The sequence below is a fragment of the Chelonia mydas genome, chromosome 7, assembly GCF_015237465.2.
Source record: "Chelonia mydas isolate rCheMyd1 chromosome 7, rCheMyd1.pri.v2, whole genome shotgun sequence".
Lineage (NCBI taxonomy): Eukaryota > Metazoa > Chordata > Testudines > Cheloniidae > Chelonia > Chelonia mydas.
This window is the reverse complement of record NC_057853.1, coordinates 14608817-14624930: the sequence shown is the minus strand read 5'-3', so window position 1 is coordinate 14624930 and position 16114 is coordinate 14608817.

Below are 16114 nucleotides of genomic sequence, written 5' to 3'. Positions count from 1 at the left end.
AGCTCATCTTACAATGTGCACAGCAATAATCCAAGTTTAACCAGAGCGTCTTGGGGGGGGTTTTGCAGGAAAAAAAACAAGGGGAGACAGGCACGATCCATCGTCTACAGCCAAGCTCTGCGATACAACCGCATTTGCTCCAACCCCTCAGACAGAGACAAACACCTACAAGATCTCTATCAAGCATTCTTACAACTACAATACCCACCTGCGGAAGTGAAGAAACAGATTGATAGAGCCAGAAGAGTTCCCAGAAGTCACCTACTACAGGACAGGCCTAACAAAGAAAATAACAGAACGCCACTAGCCGTCACCTTCAGCCCCCAACTAAAACCCCTCCAACGCATTATTAAGGATCTACAACCTATCCTGAAGGATGACCCAACACTCTCACAAATCTTGGGAGAAAGGCCAGTCCTTGCCTACAGACAGCCCCCCAACCTGAAGCGAATACTCACCAACAACCACATACCACACAACAGAACCACTAGCCCAGGAACCTATCCTTGCAACAAAGCCCGTTGCCAACTGTGCCCACATATCTATTCAGGGGACACCATCACAGGGCCTAACAACATCAGCCACACTATCAGAGGCTCGTTCACCTGCACATCCACCAATGTGATATATGCCATCATGTGCCAGCAATGCCCCTCTGCCATGTACATTGGTCAAACTGGACAGTCTCTACGTAAAAGAATAAATGGACACAAATCAGATGTCAAGAATTATAACATTCATAAACCAGTCGGAGAACACTTCAATCTCTCTGGTCACGCAATCACAGACATGAGGGTCGCTATCTTAAAGCAAAAAAACTTCAAATCCAGACTCCAGCGAGAAACTGCTGAATTGGAATTCATTTGCAAATTGGATACTATTAATTTGGGCTTGAATAGAGACTGGCAGTGGCTAAGTCATTATGCAAGGTAGCCTGTCTCCCCTGGTTTTTTTTCCTGCAAAACCCCCCCAAGACGCTCTGGTTAAACTTGGATTATTGCTGTGCACATTGTAAGATGAGCTGTTGCCAGCAGGAGAATGAGTTTGTGTGTGTGGTTTTTGGAAAAGGGGGGGGTGTGGGGGGGGGGTGAGAAAACCTGGATTAGTGCTGGAGGTGACCCACCTTGATTATCATGCGCATTATAAAGAGGGGTTTCAAAGGGGGATGGGCTGTTGCCAGCAGGAGAGTGAATTTGTATGTGTGTGTGTGTGGGGGGGGGAAGGGTGAGAAAACCTGGATTTGTGCTGGAAATGGCTCTACTTGAGGATCACTTTAGATAAGCTGTTGCCAGCGGGGGAGTGAGGTGGGAGGAAGTTTTGTTTCATGGTCTCTGTGTGTATATAATGTCTTCTGCAGTTTCCACGATATGCTATGCATCCGATGAAGTGAGCTGTAGCTCACGAAAGCTCATGCTCAAATAAACTGGTTAATCCTTAGAGAACGACTGCAATTATCATTCCTATGTGGATGTTCATCATTCACAAGTCTGGCCTATGATTCCTATATCCATCCCCTGCTTTTTATGCCTGCCTCCTAACAGGGAATAGATATATATCTGCTCAAATACAGAGTGCTCTACTCCCTTTACATTCTAGTCAAAAATCTGATTTCCCCTGATGCTAGACCTATGTCGGAAAACAGAAACAAGCCTCAATACCTCAGAAGAGAGAGACCTGTATCTCCTCATAACCCCTGGATCCAGCGGTAGAAGCTGGAAGTGGGCAATGACTCTTCCATGTACTTACCCTGATTGTATATCTCTGTAGCCTTTGTGTGTGTTCGGTTTCTTTAAATCTGTACATTAAGCCAACTTGAGGAAGGTTCATGGCAGAAACGCTACCAAACAACATCAGGGATAATTCAGTTTCCCTTTCTCTAATAAAATTCCTTATTCAGTCTTAGAGGAAAGTGACTCTTTCTGTGCTCTTTTTTTTTTTTTTTTTTTTTTGAACCCACTGTGTGTCCTATAACTGTGTGTCTCCATGTCACATACCTCCAAGTCAGAGGTCACATTCTGTTAGCTTTGATCCCTGTCTTTTAGTTAAGACACATGCCAGAACAGACAGCCCCTCCCTTTTGGCTGACCTTGGTGATTGCAAGCCAACCAATCTTTTATGGTTTCTCTTCCTGGCCTGAAGGTAGGGGGATGTTTTGTTCCCTGGAACGTTTGGGCAATAGCTGTCAAAATCCAAATCATTCAAAACCAATCCTAATTAATGTTACAGTAAAACGTGTGGCTTATTTAAAAAAGAGAGGAAAGAGACAAATAAAAATCAAGAAAAGCTTTTGCTCTTATTCTCATGTAGATGCATCTAGAGGAAGCTGTGCTAGGTTGAGCAGGGAAACATAACTTACAAAGGTCAAAGGTTAACCTTACATGACAGAGTTCAAGTCTGCATAGTGCTCTCTTTCTTTCCATGATTTCTGGTCTCCCAGAATGCCTGTGTCTTCCCTGCAAAAGACTTGTGTATACTAGCCAAACCCAGATCTTTTCCCTGGGAGCAGGTCAGGAAGAAGATGTTTCCCAGACATTTTTATAAGGTTAAATGGCAGTGATCTAGGAGACTGTGGACCTTTTGAACTAAGAGCAGTTCTGGCACACCACTGAAGTTTCTTGTTCATATCAACGGCAGAGGAAGGATGGTCCAGTAGATATGGTGCTAGCCTGGATATCGGGAAACTCGGGTTCAATTTCCTGCTCCATCTAGCTATTTTATTTCTCTATTTTGTCCTGAAGTTATGAGGGGATTTTCTTCTCCCAGCCCTCCAGTCCCTTTATATATCATCAAGATCTCTGTGGACAGTTGAGACCTTCTTCAATAACAGATACGAACTTGTGAAGTCTAGTTTAATATGCCAGCATGCCACAATACTGTTTGAGGAAGTCAATATTTAAAATCTTGTTTGCATGCTTAGTGTTTTTGGTAGACTTGGGTCTTGACCATGAAGTTGGGATCCAGATCTTGCACTTTCATGAAGTTCACTGTGCTTAGATCCAGCTGGGTGAGGGTGTGATTTAGATTCTGAGTTTTGGTTCTGGCCCATCTCTAAGTTGTAGACGGCCGAACTAAAGATCTGAACATGCTAAACAAGGATTTAAAGTGCCTAGCTGTGTATGTGCCTTTAGATATCTTTATTATTTAATTTCAGCATGCAGGCCCTCCTATTTATGGGGTTTTGAAACATTGCCAAAAAGTCATGGTTATGAGTACGTCTACAATATGTATATCTGCACACATGTATATGTGCCTATGCCACTAAGGTTTATTGCAGCTCTCCAGACCAGTTCCACATACAGAAAAATCTGTTACAAAAATACCCTAAGTACAAACAGGTGTCCCTTTTCAAACTGAGGTCTCCTATTACTCCTACCAGCACTAACAAAGTCTCTTAAAAAAACAAGATTCTGGACCATTTGCAGGAGGTTTACACAGATCCTCTAAGCCAACCTCCAGTATTGTTCTCCCCATCGCTCTTATTTATGAAAGTGTATTGAAGTTATGAAACTTCATCTCAAGTTTAGAACCAACTTCCCTCAGCTAGATCAGTCTCTGGAAAGCTCAAAAGCCGTTTGAGGGTTTCTAAAGAAGCCCACCATTTCAAAAGCAGAAATCTAATGTTTTCCAGCTGGGAAGAAAGCCTCAGCAGCCACCACTCCTCCACCATTTATATATTATCTTTCTGGAAGATTATTCTTGTACCAGTTTTCTCTTTCTCCCCTTTTCCCAGGAAAGGAAGAAACCCTAGCAACTGATAGGCTGCCAGAACAATAGAGCTGGTCTGTTACCTTTGTTCACCTATATTTACTCAACATCGCATCTGCAATCCTCACCAGGTCAAACATCAAAACATTTTAGCGCACACATTATTTAATAGGACACAGTGCCCCATTGTATATCTTGGCCACAGTTGGGTATTCCTTCCATCATTTCTTCTTCCACTTGAGAGAAGTCTTTTGAAATAGTCTTATACTGTTTTAAATCTTTGCAGCATGCAAACTTCAGTTATTGATCCCAATATCTTTTTCTCCCCACACCCTGACTGGATTAGGTATCAGCACTGAAAAATGTTAAACTGATGCAGTGCTTAAGGATGTATTGCAGAAGTAATCCGGTGTCTGCAGCTCTTGGAATTGTTCCAGGCTCCTTCCATGTGATTGAGAATATGCTGTTCTATATGGAGCAGCCTGGCTCATGCTGTCACGAGTGAAGGTGAGTCATCCTTCTTTGGGGCCTGCCCAAATCTGAGGTGTATGTTTGTGGCTTACGAACACATAGATGAAAGTTTTCAGCAATGTGAAAAGCAGAAAGTACATATTGTGGCTGTTAATATACATGTTTTAAGTGCACAACCTGGCATTTGAAAAAAGGGACTTCTGCCTGACAATCGATAAAAGAAAAGGAGGACTTGTGGCACCTTAGAGACTAACCAATTTATTTGAGCACAAGCTTTCGTGAGCTATAGCTCACTTCATGCATCCGATGAAGTGAGCTGTAGCTCACAAAAGCTTATGCTCAAATAAATTGGTTAGTCTCTAAGGTGCCACAAGTCCTCCTTTTCTTTTTGCGAATACAGACTAACACGGCTGCTACTCTGAAACCTGACAATCGATAGTTTCACAACAACACATGGAACCATATTCAGGCTTTAGCATGCTTAATTTGTATGCATTATTACAGCATTTGATAGTCCGCTGCCCATCTGGTATCTACCATAACTCACTGCAATGTGTAGAATGTACATTTGGTATGAAAAGGAGCATATCAAATTTTGTTTAAAATAGTACTGATTTGTTTTCTCACAATGATTCTTTGTTTTCTTCTGTTAGGCAGTGCTTTTGAGCTACAAGATAAGACTTGTGCCATTCAGAGGTTTGGATATAATGTCTTTGTTTGCAATTAATTATAGCAGCATTTTAATTGCCTTATTGGGGGAGGGGCTAATTGACAGCGTGTTACTGCAGTACCATCTCTGTGAGGGAGATTTAGGTTTGAATTTGTCTTAGGTCAGAAGGTGATCTCATTCCAGTCTCTAGGGAACATTTGTTAACTTCACAAAATGGCCACACCATTTGCAGTCTCTGTTCTATTCAAGAGAGCAGCCAGACCAGAACATCAGGCTTCTTAACAGGTTAAGTCTGGATTGGTGGGTGTTTGTCAGAGCTGTGGTGGTAGGAAAGTTTCCAAAATGCCTATAAGCAGTAGAATCTGTCTCAGGCGGGCCCTCACTTTACAAAACACCGAACCCATGCAATTGTTAAAAACAATTGTTTTATATGCATATAATTATAGACATGTCATTGTTAATACTGAAAACTGATTTCAGTCATTCAGTTTGGTGAAATACAAAGGCAATGGTTTACAATCTGGATGTATTTCTCATAATATTCAGATGGCTAGGAATCTGAAATGTGTGTTTCCACCTGGTGTGTGCAGCTAAATATTGTGAAAAGGTATGGAAAGTCATTCCTTGGTTATAGTGGCATGCCTTTGAACTTTTACAAAATCAACAACTCTTGTGAAATGTTACTGACCCAATAAATTACATCCATTTCTATCCAGGGTCACTAGGTAGGACATTTGTGCAAGTATGCTCTTTTTCTGATGTTTTCCTTTATCAGGAAAACACATATAGAATCATTCAAGTGCAAGGAGAAAATCCAGCAAAATTATGAGCGTGGCATTTTGCTACCAGTCAGAAAGGGCTGAAAAAGTAGGGTTATGAACTAGAAAATAAAAAGATGGATAAACTTACCACACACACACACAGGATGAAATACACAAATGACTGACGTTTCAAGTCTGAGCACCCATTGTTCAAAGGAGAAGCATATCATATTTTCAGAAAAGAAATGAAAATGTGAATGTAGGGTATATGAATATTGTAATACTGATCAATCCTTAACAGCTAGCAGTAATATTCATAATGGACATGTTGCAGCAAAGATAATTTTTATATCCCCCTCCCCACCACCACCCCAGTTTTTGGGGGGGAATGAATTCATACTGAGTTTAACAAAGGAGGGTTTCTGACAGCTGTTAACTTATGCTGCTTCCCAACAAGAATTGTCACTGGTTATTATTCATAGAAGTCAAATAGTAGGAAGAAAAATGTGCATAAAGTCCAATTTAATGCTACCTATATCACTGAGGAGGAAAAAATAGAAACTTGTTGATAAATGAGTTAATACCATTTGCATAAACAATGCTGAATTAAATGCAGCTATTGCTTATAGATCTTAAGATTAAAAGATTTAGACAGAGGATCAAAACATCTTTGAAGTTATTTAGAATCATTGAAGGGAAAAAGAAAAGGAGGACTTGTGGCACCTTAGAGACTAACAAATTTATTCGAGCATAAGCTTTCGTGAGCTACAGCTCACTTCATCGGATGCATTCAGTGGAAAATACAGTGGGGAGATTTATATACACAGAGAACATGAAACAATGGGTGTTACCATACACACTGTAACAAGAGTGATCACTTAAGGTGAGCTATTACCAGCAGGAGAGCGGGGTCGGGGGGGGGGGGAACCTTTTGTAATGATAATCAAGGTGGGCCATTTCCAGCAGTTGACAAGAATGTCTGAGGAACAGTGGGGCGGTGTGTGTGCATGTGTGTGTGGGGAAATAAACATGGGGAAATAGTTTTACTTTGTGTAATGACCCATCCACTCCCAGTCTTTATTCAAGCCTCAGTTAATTATATCCAGTGTGCAAATTAATCCCAATTCAGAAGTCTCTCGTTGGAGTCTGTTTTTGAAGTTTTTTTTGTTGAAGAATTGCAACTTTTAGGTCTGTAATCGAGTGACCAAAGAGATTGAAGTGTTCTCCGACTGGTTTTTTGAATGTTGTTGTTCTTGTCGTCTGATTTGTGTCCATTTATTCTTTTACGTAGAGACTGTCCAGTTTGACCAATGTACATGGCAGAGGGGCATTGCTGGCACATATCACATGGGTAGATATACAGGTGAATGAGCCTCTGATAGTGTGGCTGATGTGATTAGGCCCTATGGTGGTGTCCCCTGAATAGATATGTGGACACAGTTGGCAATGGGCTTTGTTGCAAGGATAGGTTCCTGGGTTAGTGGTTCTGTTGTGTGGTGTGTGGTTGCTGGTGAGTATTTGCTTCAGGTTGGGCGGCTGTCTGTAAGCAAGGACTGGCCTGTCTCCCAAGTTCTGTGAGAGTGATGGGTCATCCTTCAGGATAGGTTGTAGATCCTTGATTCCACACAAAGATGGACTACAAGCCATCAGGAACAGTATCCCCAATAACGTCACGACAAACCTGGTAGCTGAACTTTGTAACTCTGTCCTCACCCATAACTATTTCACATTTGGGGACAATGTATACCTTCAAATCAGCGGCACTGCTATGGGTACCCGCATGGCCCCACAGTATGCCAACATTTTTATGGCTGACTTAGAACAACGCTTCCTCAGCTCTCGTCCCCTAATGCCCCTATTCTACTTGTGTTACGTTGATGACATCTTTATCATCTGGACCCATGGAAAAGAAGCCCTTGAGAATTCCACCATGATTTCAACAATTTCCATCCCACCATCAACCTCAGCCTGGACCAGTCCACACAAGAGATCCACTTCCTGGACACTACGGCGCTAATAAGCGATAGTCACATAATCACCACCCTATACCGGAAACCTGATGACCGCTATTCCTACCTACATGCCTCCAGCTTTCATCCAGACCACACCACACGATCCATTGTCTACAGCCAAGCTCTACGATACAACTGCATTTGCTCCAACCCCTCAGACAGAGACAAACACCTACAAGATCTCTATCAAGCATTCTTACCACTACAATACCCACCTGCTGAAGTGAAGAAACAGATTGACAGAGGCAGAAGAGTACCCAGAAGTCACCTACTACAGGACAGGCCCAACAAAGAAAATAACAGAATGCCACTAGCCATCACCTTCGGCCCCCAACTAAAACCTCTCCAACGCATCATCAAGGATCTACAACCTATCCTGAAGGAAGACCCATCACTCTCACAGATCTTGGGAGACAGGCCAGTCCTTGCTTACAGACAGCCCCCAACCTGAAGCAAATACTCACTAGCAACCACACAACAGAACCACTAACCCAGGAACCTATCCTTGCAACAAAGCCCATTGCCAACTGTGTCCACATATCTATTCAGGGGACACCATCATTGGGCCTAATCACATCAGCCACACTATCAGAGGCTCATTCACCTGTATATCTACCCATGTGATATGTGCCAGCAATGCCCCTCTGCCATGTACATTGGTCAAACTGGACAGTCTCTACGTAAAAGAATAAATGGACACAAATCAGACGACAAGAACAACAACATTCAAAAAACCAGTCGGAGAACACTTCAATCTCTTTGGTCACTCGATTACAGACCTAAAAGTTGCAATTCTTCAACAAAAAAAACTTCAAAAACAGACTCCAACGAGAGACTTCTGAATTGGGATTAATTTGCACACTGGATATAATTAACTGAGGCTTGAATAAAGACTGGGAGTGGATGGGTCATTACACAAAGTAAAACTATTTCCCCATGTTTATTCCCCCCCTCCCCCCCCACGCACACACACCTCCCCACTGTTCCTCAGACATTCTTGTCAACTGCTGGAAGTGGCCCACCTTGATTATCACTACAAAAGGTTCTTCTCCCCCCCCCCCCCGCCCCCCCCGCTCTCCTGCTGGTAATAGCTCACCTTAAGTGATCACTCTTGTTACAGTGTGTATGGTAATACCCATTGTTTCATGTTCTCTGTGTATATAAATCTCCCCACTGTATTTTCCACTGAATGCATCCGATGAAGTGAGCTGTAGCTCACGAAAGTTTTTATGCTCAAATAAATTTTAGTCTCTAAGGTGCCACAAGTACTCCTTTTCTTTTTGCGAATACAGACTAACACGGCTGCTACTCTGAAACCTGTCATTATTGAAGGGAAAGACATTAGTCTGTTTTTACTTAAAATGTTAATGATCATAAATACGATAGGAGCACCATGAAAACTGGAACAATGCAATAATATCCTGTGCTATCTTATTCACTGCTGAATCCATTACTAAAGTCATCCAATTTGGGGAAAAATCCTGTTTCTGTTGAGAGGAAAACTGCTTGCAAAGCATAAATTGTGGACCTTTAGGGCCTGATTCAGCTGCATGTGAAATCAATGGAAATCAGTGGGATCAGGTGCCAAGTTTGTCTAAACATATGTTGCCTTGGTCTTCAAAAGTACCTCCCGTATAAAAAAAAAAAAAATTTTTTTCTTTGAAGTTGAGTGCCCTAATGTAAGGCCCAGCAGGTCTTGTATCCAGACTTGAAGAGCTGCGAGGCAGTGAACACCTCCATGTTGCCACCCCATGGCAGCTATAACCAGCTTCAGCTTCACCGCCTATGACCTGCTGTGGACAGACCACAGGAAGCCCTGCCTCCAGGGGTCTGCCAGGCAGCAGCTTCATGGGTCCTGATTGGCTCCCTGCCCTATAAAATCCAAGGGAGGTTCCAGGAAGCATTCAGGAAACAGGACCGACCTCCCATAGCTGCCAGGACCATTCCATTGAACTCCTGGTTTTATCTCAGCCTGGTTTGGACCTCACCACCTGACCCGGAATCTGATCCTTGGTATCATCCCCAGCCTGGAACTTGACTATGAACTCCTCTGCTATTCTCAGTATCAGGTTTGACCCTTCTGACTGCTCTTGTCAGGATCCTGAAACCTCAACTGCTATGGAAGCCCAAGCTAAGCTCACCATCTTTCAAAGTGCTCTGCATTTGAATGGCCAAGTTCTAAAAATGGGGGAACAAAGGAACAAAACAAAAACCTCTCTTCCCTCGCCTCCCTAAAATCTGACCACAACTGGAAAGAAGTGAATGCACTCACTTGCGTTACATGTTTAAATGGTAGGCTAGTCCTGCTCCATCATGATGATGATGGATGATGATTTATTACTTTTGCCATAGAATTCATAAGGAGCGAGAGCAGGCCAAGAGTTTTTTCCATAGTCCCAAAAGAAACATAAGGCATAATTTCAGCATGTCACAGCAAGTCCTGCTCAACCAAGTGTGAGAAGGGAAAATAGCATGGTAGAAAATGTGCTAGTTCTCACATTTCACTTGTGACTAAATATATGATCAACGTTTCATCATTATTATGGGCTTGATCTTTCAATATGAAGAGCCACCCTGGGAAGTGCTGAGTATCCCTCAAATCTTATTGAAATCATTGACAGCTGAATGTGCTCTGCACCTCCAGGAGTTGTGCAACCCATGCACAATCAGGCCATATGATCCGTGGCCTCCATCCTGATACTTCAGTGGTCATTACTGCATCTGAATGTTAAGATTTAGCAACAATGTATGTAATTGCTTTCAGTAATGGGGGGTGGGGGGGAAAACGAGTGCAGATTACACTTTACAATCTTTTTATTTTAGCATGCCTTAAAGTAATATTGTGTGGTTTATTTATCTCAATCTTTGTATCGGTCTCTTTTTACAATATACATATGTGTACTTCCATAATGGAGGTTATGGATAAGCAAAATGTATTTCAAGTTTCTGCTGGGGCAGTCAAATCTTGTGAAGTTAAGATATAAGGTACTTTTAGGAGGAATTTTTTTTTTAAATGCAGTGGAAAACCTGTTCCTAGCAATATTCTAGATCTAAAACTCTACTGGAGATGAATTTGTTTTATTTATGTATATTGAGAATGCATACTTACTACTGGTGCATTTCTTTATTTTCTCTGCAGCTCTCATCTGGATGTTGGGGGTGGGTGGGGGGGAGGAGAGATTATTTCCACATTTCTAACCTTGAATATGCCATGTAACAACTGTGAACATCTATACAACTATATCTAGGCTTCCAGCCATTTGGAGACTCAGCAATCATTGCACTAGAAACATAGTTACTATAAATAATCATTTTCTCTCTTACTTACTGGCATTAAATTGGTTGCTATCCCAGAATAATAATTCAGACTAAATGATCTGTGTCACAATAAATCTTTTCCACAATAAAATTCTAAAGGGAAGGATTCTGATAGAATTTCCTTATCATAGAAAGAGTTAGAACAAAATACATTGTCTATGTAATGTCAGGATCTATTCCCCACTTGTTACATTTTTCAAACATCCCCATTTGTGCTTTCTCCCATGCTTCCCACATGCCTGGAAGGAGCTTCTTGCAAACATCTGCAAAACTATTCTCCTTCAACCTCTCCCCACCCCCCCACCCCCGCTCCGACATTCCGTGAATTAAAAATCTCCTTTTTCATGATTCCTACAAAAAACAGTTCAGCGTTCACAGTTTGGGAGTTCAGTTGAAATGGCAGCATTGCCAGCACCAAATGTTCCAAAATCCTGAATCAGACCCTTCAAAATCATGGGATTTTTAAAAAATACTACTCTTGAGGAGGTTCAACGTAATAGCCTTCTGGTGTTGTCTTTAGGGGGTCATGTTTTCAAGCTTTTCTTCACAATCATGAGGGTGAGTTGTGGGATGTTTTTTTTTTGTTTTTGTTTAAAGGAAGGATAAAAACTGAGACTCTGAGATAATCACATGAATCCAGGAACTGGGGCTTTAAGAAAACCACCAGAAATCATGAGACTCCACAATAAAATTGAGAGTGGGCAACACAGAAAGAGTTTGTTTCCATGTCCCCAGCTGCTTTTCCTCTGGTACTGCTGGATACGTTCACAATGCTGTCCACGGTGGAAATATGCATTGTCAATTTTATTTTCATGTGGTTTGATTACTCCTCTCCCCCCCAAAAAACAACCTAAGGCGTTTGCAATGAATATTGTACATGCTGCCATGAAGGAGGTAGCCAATGTCTTGCTGACTTCTGTATTGCTGGAGATCTCCCACTGACGGGCTGAGCCAGTCAGAACAGGCGAGCAGAAGGTAAACGGGCAAATGGCTGGCTGGCCAAAACTATGAGATGCCAATATTTATCTGTTTATTTAACACTTTAAAATGTGCTTATGCATAGCTCTGGGAAACGTGTACACACACAAAAATAAACTCCTTTTCCTGCAATTGGTAGTATATTGTCAAACTACTATGCTTGCCCAGTGCCCTGCTGACCAGGACTGCTTCAGAGGGGCACAGTAATCACCCCCCATACACTGACAGTTGCAGGATTAAGGCCAAAGTCTATAACAACCCAATTAAAAAAATGAACTTTCCTTAGCACAGCTCCCTATGAGCCTAATCGATATTCACCCCCAGGGCTTAGATCGAACAACCTACAGCTGCACACTACAGCTGTAGCAACCTTCATGTAATGCTGACTTTTTGCTTTCTGGGGGCTTGGGACATAAACTGGTTCTGTTTTCCCACACTCCTTGCACTTTCTTTCTGCCTTTTGTCTCGTTTTCAAGAGTATACACATTGGCCCACTATGTCTACATTCTCCTTTGGTCTCTGTTCTGCTTCCCGCATTCCTTTTAGCTTGGCCCTGCGTACTTCTTCTGCACTAGCAGCTGCTATAGTTATGATCCTTCACCTGGACAGTTCAGCTGCCCTTGCTATTTGGAGACATTTCTCTGGTTGAAAGAAAACAGCTCTAAACCTAGTTTCTCCTGTAAGTTGGAATCACATGCTCCACAAATGAACCTGTCTCTAATTAGGAAATCTCTAATGTCTCCAAAGTTACATGTTCTCTGAGCTGTACTGTATCTATTCCCTCTTCCGCTTCTTTGTTTTGGGTAACACAGTATCTTTTTACAGTCTCGTTCTGCCTGGGGTCATGGTTCTTATCGAACATTTTTATCATGTCTTCCAGTGTTTCAGGCATCAATCTTGGCAACAGCATCTCACTTGCTTCTTGTTTTCCCCCCTGCTCTCCCCCCCCCCCCGCCATATGATAGTAAAATAGCTTTAACTTCATTTTCTCATCTTTGTCCCCCCCCCATCCTCTGCTCTGTATATAGACTCAGTTCTTGTGTCCATGCTTGTGCAAAGTTTTTTGTCTCAAAATCCAGCATACCCAGTGGTCTGAGACAGTGTTTCCTCTAATTTTTTATGTCCATGTGCAAAGTGAATTTTGTTACGTTCACCAATATGGAGGTGATGTGGGGCAGGGGTGGGGCCTAAGGGTTTGGAGTGTGGGAAGGGGCTCGCGGCTGGGGCAGAAGGTTGGAGTGAAGGCTCTGGGGTGGAGCCGTGGATGAGGGGTTTGGGTGTGGGGTGTGTGTGAGGGCTCTGGCTGGGGGTGAGGGCTCTGGGGTACAGGCTGCCCTGGGGCTGTGGCAGGGAGAGAGAACTCTTTTTCTCCCCCCCTCCCCACCAGCCCTCTTAGGTCTGAGACCCTTCTTGCTTCCCATTTGCTCTATTTCTGGGTGCTGCTTTGTTTGTGTGTTTAGTCACATTCTCTTCTTTGCTGTAGGCTGAGTGCCACCACCACCTTGTTTCATGTACCATATGCTGGGAAATAACATCAGAGGACTTTGTTTCTAAAACTAATTGGACTCTCTTTATGAAAAGAATTATTTACAGGAATGATGCAGCTAGCATTCTAGCCATGTGCATGCGGACTGGCTTCCTGGTGCTTCTTCCATCCTGTTGCCTCCTGCAACCTGTGCTGCTCCCTCTGAGTTCCATGTAGGTTGCTATAAATGCCATTATTTATTCCCACCATTCTGATCTCCGCCCCAAACGCATGCACCCCATCTCAAACCTAGCCTCGTCTCAAAAGGTTGGGGGAAAGGACAGACTTTACAGCATGCCCAGATATGAAATCTAGTTGTACCCCTGCAAATATATTGAATGTGACTATACCTATTTCAGCAGTGCTTCTTGGTAATAACCTGCTATCTGGAAATGTACACAGGAAATCTATTAGTCCATGAAGCTAGTCTGAACTTTCACTGTATGTCCAAATCCTCTTCCTTGATCCTGTAAGGAGTTGCATACAAGTGTAGGGATCTACTTTCATGAAGCTGCTTGAAGGTTTGGGGTCATAGTGAAGATTTCTCTAGAGACTGACGTGTGTCGTGTCATTTTGATATGAGAGTGGCTGAAGATTAGCAGCTTTTAGCTGGCTTTCATCTGCTTAATGTAACTTGCTACCTCTTTCCTCACCCCGCTTTCAGAGATTAACATAATGTTACAGATAGTCACATACTAAAAATAACTGTGGCAGAAATATTTCATTGTCGCAAGTTGACAAGCAGTTTCTTGTGTTTATGAATGAGTTGAGTTGATGATGCTTTAGTGAGAAAAATGGTCTGTTAAACGTATAAAATATTGTGGGATTTTTGTTTTTTTTTTTGACCTGTGGAATATCAATATAACTTCAATCTCAGTCAGAGCCATCCAGTTCCTCTTGCATGCCATCCTAGTTATTCATCTTGTTTGTGTTTCTATTAATTCAGGTCTATTAGGAAAACAAGCCAACAAGAAATTCAGTATGTTTTCTTTCCTGAATGCAGATAATTTGCAGATGTCCAGAGTTAAAATGAGCATGGTTCCAGCCTAAAGTTCCTTAGTTGCTTCAGATATGAGTATCCCTGGTTAGCTAGTCAGTGTAACTAGCCAACAACCCCAGCTCTAATTGTTATACTAACCTTTTTGCAATGAATTCTTTACAGCAAGTGGACAGAGCTTCATGTGCCTCCTGGAACAATATTTTGATAGAATCCATTGAAATAAACTAGGAGCATTTCGAAGGGGCCTGCTTTTAAATTGTTGCTTGATATTATAATGTGATTTGTGTCAGCTAATTAAAAGAAGGATTTTTGTAATTTAAGTTTCCCCATTTGCTGCGGCTGTAAGTCACAGGGTAATTAAGATAGTTAAAACAATATTACGAGAAATTGATATTTTCATTCCAGTGACAATCTTGTGAAATGAATCAACAAATTTAAAGCATAATTATGTCATTATTGCAGCTGAGCGTGCATGCTCAGCTTTCAGGCAATGTGGTGTGGTCCGAATGTGAAGTCCCTTAAACAGCAGTTGATTTTTACAACAATTCAGTTGAAAAGGTTAGTTAATTGCTATCACATTTCAACTGGAAATGAGTGCTCCTTCAACTGGAAGGGAGTGAATGACTCTCTCTCTCACACCCCTCCCATACCCCTCTTCCAGAACATCTGTATAGAAAGCTGTCAAGGTTCCTTCCCCACTCTGAACTCTAGGGTACAGATGTGGGGACCTGCATGAAAACCTCCTAAGCTTACTTTTACCAGCTTAGGTTAAAACTTCCCCAAGGTACAAACTATTTTACCCTTTGCCGTTGGACTTCCACTGCCACCACCAAACCATTATCTGGGTTTGTTTATTAGGAAAGCATTGTTTGGAAATGTCTTTCCCCCCAAAATCCTCCCAACCCTTGCACCCCACTTCCTGGGGAAGGTTTGGTAAAAATCCTCACCAATTTGCATAGATGACCACAGACCCAAACCCTTGGATCTTAAGAACAATGAAAAAGCATTCAGTTTCTGAAAAGAAGGATTTTAATAGAAGTAAAAAGTAAAAAAGAATCGCCTCTGTAAAATCAGGATGGTAAATGCCTTACAGGGTAATTAGATTCAAAACATAGAGAATCCCTCTAGGCAAAACCTTAAGTTACAAAAGACGCACAGACAGGAATATCCATTCTATTCAGCACAGCTTATTTTCTCAGCCATTTAAAGAAATCATAATCTAACGTATATCTAGCTCGATTACTTACTAAGTTCTAAGACTCCATTCCTGTTCTGTCCCCGGCAAAAGCATCACACAGACAGACCCAGACCCTTTGTTTTTCTCTCTCCTCCCAGCTTTTGAAAGTATCTTGTCTCCTCATTGGTCATTTTGGTCAGGTGCGAGCGAGATTATCCTAGCTTCTTAACCCTTTACAGGTGAAAGGATTTTTCCTCTGGCCAGGAGGGATTTTAAAGGTGTTTACCCTTCCCTTTATATTTATGACAAAAGCATAGGTGCAACTAACCATTGATTAAAAGTCATTTGAGAGGGGTTGGAAGAGACAGCAAAATGGCTGTTGGTTTTCCAGAGCAAATTAAATTTGTTCATGAAACAGTCCTACATTTTAAAAACTTCCCAGTTCCTTTAATATGCCTCAGATTAGACTAAAAACCATTCCAGGAGTTAGATGATGA